Genomic DNA, 15,497 nt, shown 5'->3' with positions numbered 1-15,497 from the left:
TAACAAACTCCCCAAATGTTCATGTTTTACTTTTTCTCAAAATGAATCGATAGAATGAATAACAAGAAAGAGCAAAGAAACAAAAACAGAAAAACACCCAAATTTGGGTAATATTTACTCTGAGACCACTATCTATTCAACTATAGCAAAATTAAAGCCCTCTTGGAGAAGAGGGACAGTCATAGAACAGTGATTACATCATCTCTGAGGCACTGAGGAAGTAGGACCAGGAGGTGCTCTGGGTCAAGCAGGCGTCAGGTTCACTGAGGACAGAGGTGAGGGGGAAGAGGGTCGCCCAAAGATTAGCAAGCTCACCCGAAATCTCAGTGTGGCTCAGACATCCAGGTGAATTGCAAGCATGCATGCGTGATGAAATCAATCTGGATGCAGATTGGAGGCCATGTGTGTGTCTGTGATCTGCTCTCGAGGATTCTCCTGTGCATGGAAGGAGAAAGGAAAACAACCTTATCACTTTAACTTTTTTTTTTATCTTTCTGTGTCTGTTCCATATGGCTGGTAGGTTATAGTTTGAAGTCGGAAGTAGCACAAATACTGAAGCGTTGTTATGACTGGGAGTGACATACGTTGCATTGTGTGCTCTTTCAAGTGAGACCAGCTGAAGATGTAGAGACTAGTTGAGCTCTTTGCCTATGTTTGTCTGTTTCTTAGATCAAACTATTATGTAATATTAAAAGTAAAGTTCACTTTCAAGAGAAAAAAGTTACTTAAAGATTCTTTTTTTTTTTGTCTCCCAAGGGAACAATGAGAAGTCTAACAAATGTCCTCAGGTGCTACCACTTGAGTTAGCATCAGTTGGGACTAAAGACTACAAATCTGACAATATGAAAAGAAAGAACCCCCCCCCCCCCCCCCCCCAAAAAAAAAAAAAAAAAAAAGAAAGAAAGAAAGAAATTGATGTATGAAAATTGAAAAAAGTGATCTGACTTAATCAGCTACTGAGCCTGCTTGAGTGTTTGAGGCTATTAGCTGGAGGCAACATTACCTCCTACTAACATCACACACATCATTCTGGACAGTCGGTGGCAAAGTTACCTTTGTGTGAGAATTTGGGAAAAACTTTGTGTAGATTAAAAAAATCTGCAGCTTCAGTGGTTTTCATTTTTAGTATTCATTTAGTAATATCACAGTTATAACTGTATTTAATCTTTGACAGCATCATATCCAGTGCATTTAGCCTGTTAAGAACAGAAACCTGTTTTTGGTCTCCCATTGTGTTTCCTGGTTGCTGTCTGCTTTTTACCTCTGTTCCCAGCTGTCTCTCTGTTTGTCTGTTGCTCCGGGGCCTTGCAGTCAACTACACAGGAAAGAAGAGACCAAAGATAGGGAGCTTTTTAGCACCCCCTCCCCACCTTTCCCCCCACCCCCCATCCATAACACACAACCCTAACACCCCAACATCCACAGCTACTAGCAGCAGATGCAGCAACACTCTTGATGCTTTGTAAAGAATCCCTCAGCACACAGACAGCCTCCCTTTAGCTATCTGCCTGGCCTCAGTGCCCTGTTCCTACATTGTATCCAGATGTGAGGAGGATGGTTGAAGGGAGGAAGGTAAAAGGGCCCCTGGTACTGCCCTCCCCAGCCCTAGACCATACCAGCTAATCCCATCCCAATAGCAAAGATTTATTAACAAACTCCCTGCTAAAAAGAAATGAGGCCAGCAGAGCAAATACCCCAGATTTTCATTTCAATATTTGCACATGTTTAAATGCTGCACATAGCAACAAACAGCGCAGTGGCCGTTTCTGCTCTTTTACCCTAAAACTAAAACCGAGGAGATGAAAATCTGTTGCTCTTAAATACAACTGGCTGCGATCATCTAATCCCTGGCTGCAGACCTCTATTTAAAGAGCGTAGCCGCTAATCCCATCGGATTATACCTGACCAACTGTACAAAATCACCTAATTAATAGTCTTAAGGATGGTCACAAAAGGCGGGCTTCCCTTGAAAATAAGACCTTAATAAATCATACAAAAAATCTGACCCATATACAGAGTCATAATCTCGGGCATAATCTCAAACACAGAAACAGGAGACTCAAGGTCAGAACTCCTCATGGTCAGGACTTGTCTAGAAACTAGAATCTGGAAGTGGGTCAAAAAACTCCCAAAACATTTTAATGCAGTAAATGCATTACTTTACACTGAATCATACTGAGACCACTGTGAGATGTAAATTCCGCCTTAAACCACTGCTATAGTTGTGCTATCTGTAACATCGTACGGGCTTACTGCTGTACATATACTGATATGACTCCTTTAAATGCATATTGATTTTTTTTTAATTTGGTTTGTGTCCCAGAAGCAGGTGGTGTACTCAGATTTAAGTACCTGGGCAGCAAGCTCTGTGCCATGCATGTTCCAGGTAGAACTAAGGAGGAGGTTTTACGGAGCTGTGTGGATGAATTAGAGTACTTGTATGAACAAAAAAAATCAGTTTGGGCCAAATTTAAGTTCAAATTTAGAACTTCTGTTTCTATTTTCAAACGTCAATGGAATTGTTATGGGCAGCTTAAAACAAGTGCTGCTACTAAACGTGTGGAACTCATTTAGACTGCCTTATTAGATCAGTTCAGTGCATGAGGTATTGGTTAATTCTTCAATAAATACGTAATTAATTAGGCTGCATCACACTGGAAATATAAGCAACTAGTTTCCTTAGTCTCCTGCCCTGACTCTTTCCAATGCTTCCACATTATTGTCCACGTGTACGACCACATATATGATCCTAAACTATATTTGTTGCTATGACAGTGCCATATTTTTTTTTTTTCCTTTTTGTATGGTAGAGCCCTGCTTATCTTAAATTGATACTATTGCAAATGCAGGTTTATCAGCAGACTTTGTGTCTGCCTCCATGTGTTTATGTTTCTTATTAGAAGTTAGCTGTGTCCATTTTTAGTAACCCACCCTGCCATCTTCAGTCAGTACAATGTGTTGTGTAAAGTTGTCCACTGGTGCGGTTTGGAGAGGGGGACTGTGTGTAATCCTCGATCCTCTGTCCCTCACTTCATGTGTGAGCTGTTGCTTTTTAGCAGTGGTTAGGTGGCTGGTTGCCTGGTTTAAATGGCCTGGGTAATGCAAGCAGCTCACACTGGAGGTTTCTGATCTCTTTAGGGAAAGCTGTGCAAACATCACTGTTTGATGCAATATTTGCCTTCTCCTATATTATCCTCAGCTGCCCGTCCAATTTAATGACTCAACATTAAGTGGTGAGCTGCGTCAAGCTGCTACAATTAAGAATTTGGGCTTTTTCTCAGACTTTCATTATCAGAATACAAAATTGATTGTTCACTGAAAAGAAGACTTGATGGGTAGATTGCTACAACTACATAACTTGAATGGTTATGGCTAAGCACATAACTCTAACCCTTCTTTGTCTTAGAGTTTTTCTTTAATATAATATACAGTCATCTTGGTGCGATAGACAAAACTTAATTCTAATTCAGTCAGATATCTCCTGGAAGTTAAAGAGTTCATCGAGATCGAGCACAGGCAAAGCTGCCAGACAGCCTTTTTTTCTACAGTTTGACTTGACCTTCAGGAGGTTTTTCATCTTACATTTTTAAAAGTTAACACAATAGAAAGGTATGGAACACAGTGAGTTAAAAAATGCTACAAAGTTTCTCTGATCATGAATTGAACCATGGCCATTGTGGTTGTGTGGTATGCCTTAACCACTGGTGCACCAGACATAATATTTCAGGAACAATATGTTCTGTCCAGAATTGAATGATAAACTAACTCATTAGCAGTGTAGGGACTAACGCGTTATTAGGTAACGCGTTACAGTAACTACGTTATTATTGTGGTAACAAGCACGGTAACTAGTTATTATGCCAAAATCAGGAACGCGTTTATCGTTTCTGGGATTTAGATAGGGTCGTTATTCGTTACTTCGTGTGTTGCGTTCGACTTACCTCGGAAATTGAAACACGGACCTGGGAATGATGTCACACTCGAGTAAACGGCGTTCTGGTTAGCCTCGTCAGAGAAGTCGGGGTTCCAATATGGCGACGCCCTCGAAAACGGTTGTTTTGCTAGCCCTCTACAAAAACAAATTACTATTAAACACATATGCAGCTCACCTGAGTCTGGAGTTACCTACATCTTCCTACTCGGAAGACAGAATTTCCGAGTTCCGAGTACAGTCGAAAGCACCACGACTGCAGTTTCCGTGTTGGACATAAAAAGTGCACGTGACGCTGTGACGTAGGCTAGAATCTTAGACCACTGAAGCACTAAATCTACCATCATATTTTATTTATCTACATGACCTGACTGGAGGAAATATTATTTTGGTTAAATATTGACTATTTATGTGGCTAAAAATATTTATTATTTTATTTTTTTTGTGAGGCTGAAGATACTTTTACGTTTGCCCGCCATTACTGAACATGAGGTCTCCAGTTGGTGCAGTTCAGCTGTTTTCAGTTAAGTTTACAAAGAATGGACAAACCTCACTGTGTTTATGTTGAACCATTTTTGCACTAAATTATTTGCACTATTTTGATACCTACAGCTCCTAAATGGTCTGAGGTACAGTTTAGTGTTGGCACTGCTAAAAGTATACTTTCTACCCATTTCAATGGCAAAAATAAATATACCTTTCAAAAGTTTATGTCGTGTTTTGTTATCCACTGCTTCTTCGTAGTGATACTACGTACAAAGATTAGATTTATAACACTGTTGCATCAACCCCAAAATTATGTGTTTGCATTTATAGAGGTTTGAAACAATAGAAATAGATTAAAACAGACAGATAAAAAGTGACACATAAAACAAACATTGTTCATTTCTAATTTAGTTTCATTCATTTCATCATCAACTTGCACTCACACTACTACACTGCCATTTTAGGTTCAGGCCATTAGGTGACACAGTGCATTTGTGGCAGGATAGCACTAACATGTAAGCAAGCTAGAAGACTGGCATCCTTGCTGGTATCCAGTTAGGGAAGCAACACATTAATAAGAGAATTCTGAATAAAACCAAAGTTAATTTCCTTAGTAACTAGTTACTTTGAAAGTAACGAATAACTTGAGGTAACTGAGTTACTTTTGATAGAAGTAACTAGTAATGTAATAAGTAATAAGTTACTAATTTAAAGTAACTTACCCAACACTGCTCATTAACTTCATAAAGTCTGTTGTAGACTACTGTAGCTCCATGAACACACTGTGACAGCTAAAGAAAAAGGCAAAGCCTGACTCTGAAAGAGTCTAACCACACTATTACTCTTTGAGGCCATAATTAGCCCCAAAGTTGCATTGAGGTAAGCTACCAGAAGCATGGTAGCATATCAATAGCTAGAGCAACAGCATGCTCTTTGTGATTTTTAAAAGAGGTAACACATGCTAACCTTCCAGATTTAGCATCTTAACATGTTTACATTTGCTAACAAATTTAAATTTGGTGCTCAATGAAAATCATATTTAGTACAGGTTGTGCTCATGAAAGTATTATCTCAATAAATACTCGAACGTCAATAAAAGTTAATGGAAAGTCATTGTGTAGAGTTTATCTTGGATCACAAACGTTAGCCAAAAAAGGTATTTCTACAAACTAGAGATGTCAAGCTAACTTAATGATGGAACTGTGTGTGATTTGTACAGAGCAAAGGTTATGTGGGCAAGTAGGCTACTCTTTATAGTTGTTATATACCTTTGTTGCCATCATGTTACAATCTGAATCAAAGTACTATGATAAACCATGTTTATCATCAGTCAGTGAGGTGCTAAATATATAAAATTCAACTGTTTTAATCATATAGCGCTGATGCCCAGCAGCTATCACCTCAAGGAATTTAATATTGTATACTACAGACCTTACAAATTAAAAGTACCACTGAATCATTTTTCTACTGAAAGCTTCAGTTTTTATTTAGCAATAATAAATAACAACAAAATATAAGAACTACAAAAATTATTTCATTACTAAAACTGTTGTTCAAAAAGTCTGAAAACCTAGTGTTTCAGAATTATTAGAGAATTTGTTATAGTTTCACAAACTCATGCATTGCATGTACAAGATACTTGAATACAGCAGTTTGTTATCATTAACTTATTATTTGTTATCACATAACCTATTACTAGACAGGGTGGCAGCCTGACGTTCATGCCGGTATACGTTCTGCTTGCATCTACATGTCAATCTGGTAAACCCACTACTATGTAAACAGTGCAACTGGTGCAGATCAGGTTGTGGCATGGAGTTTTATTGCAAACAGGCGGCTTGCATAATTCTGCTTGTTTGCCAGTAGAATGAAGTGATCTGGTTTTCTTAGGCCCACCTGCATCTGGAGGGAAAATAAACTGACATTGTGGGCTGATTTAGATGCATATGGAGTGTTTTCCTCCCTGTTTTGTCATATGTATATTCATCTGTTAGAAACACTTGAAGTGTCTTGGATGTAATTTACTTAGTCATTCACAGGTTTTTCATGTTTTGGAGTTTTTGTGTGTCACCTACGCAGGTGTTGTTCATCTTCCTTTTTTTGTCATGTTTTGCAAGAAAACTTGTCAAATGTGACTTTTGGCTGCTGCTTCTTTGAAACAAGCTTGTTCAGTTAAACCTCTGAAGACAGATGTTCCATCAGTATATATAGTAGCAGATTTAGATCTCTTTTTTTCACTGTTATGTACAAACATTAGGAATCTGTAGTGGGAGATTTGTTGTTGTTGTTGCCTGTTTGATTTAATATTTTTCAAGTAAAATATATCAAAACAAAGTAAGAAAATTTCCTGTGTTTAAGAGCTCATGCAGGTATGTGAAACGTGACAAACAGACATGCATGTTCACATGCACACATCCACATTTGAGCTGCACAGCTTGGTTGGAGGAAGAGGGGAGGGGGTTGTTACAGTGTAACTATACTAGCAGATTGTCTCTGTAGGACTGTTGGATGAATGTTAAGAGACAGTGCATTCTAGCCAATTTCCTGTGCTGTGGTTGCTCTGCAAATAATCGCTGTGATGTCTGGTATTGGTGTTTGGACTCTGCTCTCCTGAAGAATTTGATTACAAGCAAAAAAAAAGGGAGAAAATGCAGTACTAATGAGCTAAAAGTTTTTTTTTTTTCTCTTACCAATCTTCTCAACAGACAGTGGTGATTTGCAGTCCAAATTCCTAAAAATATTGCATACGCCTGTAAAATGGACATCTGCAGTGTGCAGCTCCAACGCTGCAGCTCTCACACTCTCTCTTTCTACCTCGATCTCCCACATCTTCCCTTCTCGCTCCTCTCAGTCAGCTCTTATTATCCTAATCCATCTCCTGCCATGACTTTACATCACTATTTACCACTTATCTTCCCTCTGCTGCCCTCCTTCTCATTATTTGCTCAGCCTTTTCTACTCTCCCTGACATGCATCTATCTCCCTCTCTTGTTTCTGATGCTGCCTTGTTTTCCTCTGTATTGGTTTAGGGTTTTTCCACTGGGCGGGTTAACAAGCCAGCATGATTTCATCAATGTGAATCAGTCAGCCTGATAAGACGTGACCCAGATGGGATCTCCAGTTCTTTTTATACAGCCATCAATCACGACTACCTAGCCACATAAGCTCACACTAACAGTAATGCCTGTCAGCCTGTGCACAGCCTGAAATATGGCATGTAGCTTTAGTGCGCTCTTTAGAAAAACTCTGTCCCACATGAAAGACTAACAATGTTTGTTATTCTCATCTTGCATCCCCAGTTCCTGCTTGTTGCTTCTTTTTTTAAATTATTTTTGGCTATGAAATCCTGGGCAGATGTTACAGTCAGTGTACACACACACGTGCACACACACACACGTGCACACACACGGACACATAAACAACTCCCGGAATATTCCTCATAATGGTCAATAATAAGTTTACAGTAACCTCAGTGAACTTTGTGGAATCTTATATTTGCGGTGGTGTCACTTTCATATTCCCACTGTAATAATCCCCCAAGGCCCACTATGTTTCTAGGTCAGTGATTTTATAGACATTTGCTTTGTATGCTAAAAAAGTGTTAGCTTAGGAAAGAAATAGAAAAGTATACTGATACACCTCTCTTGTCTGTGCAGTAAATGTTAATCTAACACCAGCAAATTAGCTTAGCTTCCAAACTAAGCAAATTTGCTTAGCTTAGCTTCCTAGCTAATGTTGCTACGTCGCTGCAAATTGTCTCTTTGTTCTTTTAAACGCACTCTTACAGCATAGAAACAAAAAACAAACAAACTAGTCCTAAATTTAAACTTGTTATGTTTTCTCAAATTTCAAATTTTACAGGTTAACAAACAAAAAAACAAATCTTGTTTTCAGTTATTTACTGCAAATTTTCATTTTGAAGATGGCAAACCATGTCTGTTCTTTAAATTATTGTGGTTTACTAACAATACAAGTAGCACAGTCTGTGTAAAAGATGACTGTAACTGCTGTGACATTACCTATTTGTTTTTGAAGTGCCCTTTTAACACCCCGACCGTTTCCATTGTTGTCATCCTGAGAGCCAAATTACCCCCCAGATGTGATGAGGAGGGGCGGGTCTGACTCTAAACCTACTTGGTTAAAGACCTCTGACCAGTTGTTAGCCAGTGAGTTTCAGTGTGGTTTCATACCACAGATAATCCTCTATTTTGAAAAATAAATTACAAAATAGACTCTATTGTTTATCCAATATGACCCAAAATGAGTAACTGAGCCCATAAATTAAACAGTAAAATGTTTACGAGGGCTAAGTCAGAAATCTGTTTCCCCATAGGCTTTTTATAGAGCTGAAGTCTTTTTGCAATCACAACTATCACCATCTGGTGGCCTTCAGATGTAATGCAGGTTAAAGGTACTTCTGTGTGAGCTACATCATTACTCAGTGAGCAAATGGGTGACTGGCCAAGTTGTAGCTCTGCATTTGTATGGCTGTGCTAAGTAGTGGTTTCCCCCTCATCTGAGAGGTTTGCGAGGATAATGACCTCTAGAAAAATAGTGCACCAGAAACTACTCAGTAAACTCTAGTTTTCTCTAATAATTTGGACAGGTATTTACACAGAGATAAATTAAGTTAAACACTGCAAATGTGGGCATCATTACCTGACCTTTGTCTTTGTCTGGCTTTTTTCTTTTTTGTGTGCTATATTAGAAATCTTCATTATAGAAAGTAATGCTTATGAACTTGTTTTCTTCATGGTGTCTTTGAATATTTAGTCCTCGTGGGTTTATAAAGGGGAAGTGCCATCTACTTACCTACTAGGCCAAAAACAGTCAGAAGTGCAAGGTATCGGCTGAAAGAAGGAGCGCTAATTAAGCTAATGATCTGCTGGCAGTGACTTCATATCTGTGGAACAGGTTAAGTGTTTCAAAAGAATGTGAAACTTGTGTGGGCTTGGGTTCGGTTATTAATGTAGCTTAGCTTTAACTTAGCAATACACACAACAAAGTGTTTTCATGCACATTTGACTACTCAGTTATTTAAATGTTTTAGCTATATATTTACCTATATATTATTATTGTTTGACAGCTTTACATTTACTTTTAAGTTTAAGCAGCTGACGCACACACACACAGATGGATAGAAATGCTACGCCAGTGTGCTCTGCTATGTTTGCCTACCATCTAAAATTCAAAGCTGTATAACTGAACTGACCAAAAATAAGTGAAGTTCCTGTGTGAAATGTGCATAGACTGTAGTCTGGTGCAAATATTGAGAATCTTACTTCCACTATAGTGTAACTCGGACATTGTTAGAAACAACAGTTATGCACCATGTCAGTGGGCATTAATTCAGCAAGCTAGCCATGACTTTATTATGCCTGATATTTTTGTCATATGCCATTAAAACAAGCTATATGATAGCTATAATAATTACCTGCGACGCTCCCATCCACAAAAGCAAAAAAAAGTGAGCATGGCATTACTTTTATTTTACGCTCTTATTCGCAAATCCACATACAATGATGTCTTTAAACTTTTTTTGTATTCTACGTGGCAGTTTTTCCAAGGGAAGTAATTGAATTTTGCCCTGAGGTTACTTTGTTTGGAGTTTTGTTAGTTTATAGTGTGTGTGTGTGTGTGTGTGTGTGTGTGTGTTTGTACTGTATTTCAGTGTGTGAACACCCCACAACAACAACAACTGCCTGTTTGAGCCCACACACTATTTCTGTAGTAGAGCCATCAGGAGATTTCTGTGGAAACCCTCCCATCCTGTATTCCACACGCACACGCACGCACGCACACACACACACACACACACACACACACACACACACACACACACACACACACACACACACACACACACACACACACAAAAAGACTCAAAAACAGATCTGTTGCCCTGTTTGGTTCTCATATGTGCTCTTGACAACTCTTACAGGATGTGATCTTCAGATTTTGCCCAAAGGTAAAGGTTTGAAAAGAAAAGCACAGCAAGTAACGAAAAAGCAAATAACCAAGCAAATCAGCAGCCAAACAAACAAACTGTATTCAAGCACACACACAAAACCGCCCCACACATTCTGAGAGACACCTAATGCAACACCTCAGCATGGACACCTTTTACGTTTTCCAGCAGAACATTGGACGCTAACACATTTTAAATACTGTGCTGAGGAGGGTGATGTTGAAATTTGAGATAATGTTTGTGGAAACTCTCCAGTCTGAAGTAAAATTTCAGCCTTTCTAAAAAGCTGCAAGGGGAATCATGATAAACACAAGGCCTTTAATAAATCGCGTTGCCATAGCTAGCTGGTAAAATAAGCAATAAGTTAGTTAATTGTGATTTTTGTGAGTCAATTACAAAAAGATCTTCTTGGCTGTTGTCTCAGTGATGCTCAGTCTTTGTGCTGTTGTTTGGGCGACTTAGCGCAGGCTCAGAGACGCCCATTAGTATGCAACAGCGTGATCAATACAAAATTTACTCTATCCCTCTCCCACGTTGATTGTGTGCAAGCGACATCTCCACGTGTGTGCACCTGTGCGCAAACTCGCTAACCGCCTGACTATCTCTCCTCGGCAAGCCACAAAATAAAAGGGTTACATCAGAAAGTGTGACAGGGTGGAAGACTGGTGGCCAACTTTGAGGTCGCTGGTCTAATTACACTTCAGAGAGATTGCAGAGGTCGCGCGGGGCTGCGGGCGAGACTGAGGAGAGTGCAGAGGAAGAGGATGAAGAAGGCAGGGAGAGTGGACAGTAGGGAGTGGGGTTAAAAGAGATGGAGAAGTTTCAATTTAACTCTACTGCACGAGTGGCTATAGTGCCTTCGCCACTGTGCTTCTTCTTCATCTTTCTCCCAACCCTAATGCCTTCAGTTTTACCCTGAGACAAAGCATATAAACGAGTTGCATTTGCGGCCTTTCACACAGATCCGAGCAGTAAAGAATGAAACGTCTTATCTTTGATCAAACACTGCTGTGACTCTCTAAATGACTTGTTTGTTTTTGTGTGCAGAACGGTTCTGCTTGAGTGGCCCTAAATGTCTTTCCATGTAAGGGAAAATCAAAAAAGATCCCCTTATATAAGGACATTCTGATCATCCTTACATCCACTCCAGTGCTTTAGGATTAAGACTTGGATTTAGGGGTTGTGGTTAGATTAATGTTGGGCTCGGGGTTAAAGTTAGGTTTAGTGGCTTAGGAACCAACGATTAAAAAACGCAGTCTCGCACAAGAAGTCTTGTCTTTCGCAAGAAACGTGTCTGCTCGTTTTTGAACTTGGAGGTTATGATGGTTTAGTCTGCGCTGCACGGTGACAGTAGATCCTAGTTTGTGTATGTGTGTGAGGAATGCTGCTGTGGTTTAGGAGAGGGCTAGAGACGGTGTGTGTGTGTTGAGGGGGGCACTGTGGGCAGGAGCACCCAGGGGTTAACGAGCGGTGTGAGAAAAACAGGCAGAGTTTGAGAAGGAGGGGGAGGGAAATATGCACACACTTATACACACACATGCTCACACTCACACACACACACACGCTCACACAGTGTGTCTCAGAGGAAGCCGAAGATGGCTGGGTCCATAAGAGCAGGCAGCGCTTGTTGGCTTTATACTTGTGGGAGCAGGTATCAAACAATGGAAAATGTAGTGCTCTCACAATTCTTGGCAGGGGGGACAATAGTACTGGCCTTTATCCATTTTCATGTGATACACGAGAAGCCCCAAAATATTAATAATAAATAAATAAATTAAAAAAACAGGTGTCTCTTTTGATTGCAGTTGCAGCCACAGTGAATCGTACTGAAAGACAAAAGCCTCCATTGCAGTGTGTTTGGTTAGTGTGTGGGCCTGAGAACTGCACTCTTCTTTTTCCTGACCCGTCCAGTAATCCCACAAGCATGGGTGGGTCACTAAAATGTAACATGACAGTATTGACCCAAACACCTGCCACTTCCTACACACACAGACACACACACACACACACACACACACACACACACACACACACACAGACACACACACACAAAAGCGCACATACATAAACAGAGACCCGGTGGGATCTTTCTATCCAAAGGCCCTTCTCACGCAAATAGAGTAGGCAGGCAGGATCCCTTCTCAGTCTATTTATCAGAGAAGGGGGGGGGGTGGCGGTTTGAGGAGAGACAGACAGCATGGACCCCCTCTATTGTTCTGGCTGGGTTTAAGGGATGGGTGGGGGGCGTAGGGATGGGACCAGGGATAGGATGGGAATTGGAGACCCCAACAATGCCACAAAAACCCCCACTGCTCTTCCTGCTTATGAGAATGACCTGCTCTGACAAGAGAAGGAAGAGAAGGAAAACTATAATATCACTCAGCCCACACCGGACCCTGATTGGTCAGAGATCTGGTTATAGGTTAGCCCTAAGTGGGATTCAGTTTGGAGTCACAAACTCTGCCAGACCTCATTCAAAGAACACCAAATTCTTTAGGGGTGGGGTGCAGGATGGCAAAATGGAGGAGGTCAGATCTTGTCATTAGACTATGTTTAATTTGTTAAATACACAATCAGAAGAATCAGGCATGAGTGGGTACAGACAGTCTGAGCCAGAATCAAAACAAGTCATTTAAAACTAGTCACTTGTGGGCATCGCAGCTAGCATTACCAGGAAGAATCCAGCACAAAACGGGACTAAAAGTCTTGAACCCACATCTGGACCACATCCATCTGCAGTTCATCTCTAAAGGAAGTCCATCTCCTGTCTAGCTTTCATATACACACACACACACACACACACACACACACACACACACACACACACACACACACACACACACACACAAGCATATTTTTGGTTTATGGTGGAGATATGTGAAAAATGTTGCAGGGATGATGACATACATTTCTTAGCAGTGCAGGAATAATGTACACAATTCTGAACATATTTTACTGACACATGTTTTTTCTTTTCTTTTTTTTTTCTAGAGTGAAGAAAGAAAGTTTTATGTGTGTTTCCTTCTCACAGCTGCTGACAGGATTTTTGGTATATGGCATGTAAGTCAATAAATAGTACTTAACAGCAACTGGAGCAGAAACTGATCTGTGAACCACAAAAAGTTGATTCTTTTTTGTTTGTTTGTTTTTTTCCCAGCTACAGCATTTTTACCCTAAAAATGTCAGAACTCTCCTGTGTGTGTGTGTGTGTGTGTGTGTGTTTCTTTTTTTTCTTTTCTTTTTTTTTTGTGAACATCCTGTAGGTGTGTGTTAGAGATGCCTATCTGGCTGTGGTCTATTTCTCTCTCTTCATCGTGGCACATACAGCAGACCTCTTTGTCTGCCAGTTTAGAGCTGGGTGGGAGGTGAAGAGCAGTTTGTTCATAATGGATTATTGATTGGTCTGAGAATACACTGCGTGTGTGTGTGTGAGTGTTTAAGACTCCATCGCCTCTGTCCCACTCTGAGCATTGAATGTCTCCACTTTATGAGCAACTGTATAGAGGATAGTAAGTTTATTTGTAAAGTGCTCCCTGTATGTTATGCTCCATGAAGCTCTGTGTGTGTGTGTGTGTGTGTGTGTGTGTGTGTGTGTGTGTGTGTGTGTGTGTGTGTGTGTGTGTGAGTGTGTGAGAGAGAGAGAGAGCCCTTTCTGTATGTGCTGTTAAGCTATCAATGCTGCCTGTATGAAACAGTGGTAAAAGCCAACATTGTGCATATATGGACGTTCAAAAGATGTGTGTGTGTGTGTATGTATGGGACATTAAAAGACCCCTCTGTTTTGCTTGTTGATTCCACAGTTCCCCCTGCATGTATTTGTGTGTGTGTGTGTGTGTTTATTTTAACAGAAGGTCCACTCTTTATTTTTCTCCCCCTCTGTCTATTTTTTTTTTCATAACCTCAAACGCTGATCTCTGTGCTGCTGTGTGGGAGGGAAACAGATCCCATCTCTGCTGAAGGATGTCCCACATGAGAATGACCTAGAGTCATTACCAGTGATAAGGTGACAGCGTGAGTGACTGACTGTGTTATGAAAGCCAATCTCCTCAAACCCGGGTACGGGAGATTTGTGCCGTGGACGCCTCTGAGGCGACTGCTGTGATGAAGGCAGAATGGTGGCATTTTCTGTTACAAAAGAGCAAAACAACGAGGGCGAGCAAACAGTTGCAAAAACTGTGCAGCCAAATGGGAGCATGCCTTTTACTCACATGTTCTCTGCAGGCAGAATATACGGCCTCTAGAGGGTGCTGTTGCAGCTGGTACTCTTAAATAAATTGTGCTTGCCTTGCTACCAGTGGTGGATCTAAATGGATGAAGCTTGGTTTTTATGTCTGCCTTTGCGACGGCACTGCTGTGTGAAAACAAATCTGTAAACAGATCCTCTGCTTGCACAGTTTGACACAGTTTTTTTTTTTTTTTTTTTTTTTTTTTTTTTTGAGATTCTCTCCAGATGTGAACCCCGGAAGATCCAGAAACAAACAAAAAACAAAAAAACGAGCCAAGCTGCTCTGTAAAGGTTGCGCAGGGTTGGGAAAATGAGAACGGATTTCCTCCTCTTACCGGTTTACAACTGCTAGGGTTTGGCGTTCAGAAGGCAGATCAGCTGAGGTGAACGTGTCAGGAAGGAAGACAGGAAAAAGATTGGGGTTTTTTTTTTGTTTTTTTCTTCTTATTTGATGCAGCAGTCATTATCAGCTGAGTGTGTGAGACTCAAAGGAGGCTTAAGTGTCCGTTAATGGCATGTCTGATATCTGAGTGGCAGTTTTGCTAACTGGGTTTAGACTGACCATTGTGTTTGAGGGTGATCTGTTTCCTGCAAGTAACCAAAAAAAGGTTAAACACTCCAGTTACTAAGTAGCTGATAAACACAGTAAACTAGGATCATTTTCCAGCTATGTGCTCTCACCATCTCCAGTCCTATTAATTCTTCCCCTCTTACTGTGCACGAGGTTAATTAGCTGGAGGATGTCAATGACAGTCACAAAGTGGAATGGGCTCCGTGTCTCAGAGAAAAACTCCTATCCATTTATTGTGCCACGGTGATCTTTAGTAGAGCTTCTATCTCTTTTTGTTTTTGATGACTTTGATGATTGGTCATTTTCTCTGTCTCTC

The 15,497-nt window shown here is 40.4% G+C and overlaps 1 protein-coding gene across 7 annotated transcripts in view; it reads left to right on the top strand.

Annotated features, from left to right (window-relative positions):
- LOC120722037 (zinc finger protein 516-like) overlaps positions 1 to 15,497 on the top strand; it is a 50,211-nt gene that overhangs the window by 10,207 nt on the left and 24,507 nt on the right. For 4 of the 7 annotated variants that reach the window (XM_040012753.1, XM_040012754.1, XM_040012755.1 and 1 more), the window contains exon 2: positions 13,377 to 13,445. The exons of the other annotated variants lie outside the window; for them this stretch is intronic. The gene's annotated coding sequence lies outside the window, so the exon portion shown is untranslated. The remainder of the gene's footprint in view (positions 1 to 13,376; positions 13,446 to 15,497) is intronic. 7 annotated transcript variants of the gene reach the window in all.

Source organism: Simochromis diagramma, unplaced genomic scaffold, assembly GCF_900408965.1.
Source record: "Simochromis diagramma unplaced genomic scaffold, fSimDia1.1 OVJJ01000618.1, whole genome shotgun sequence".
Taxonomy (NCBI): Eukaryota; Metazoa; Chordata; class Actinopteri; order Cichliformes; family Cichlidae; genus Simochromis; species Simochromis diagramma.
This window is presented reverse-complemented; position numbering and strand designations above follow the sequence as displayed.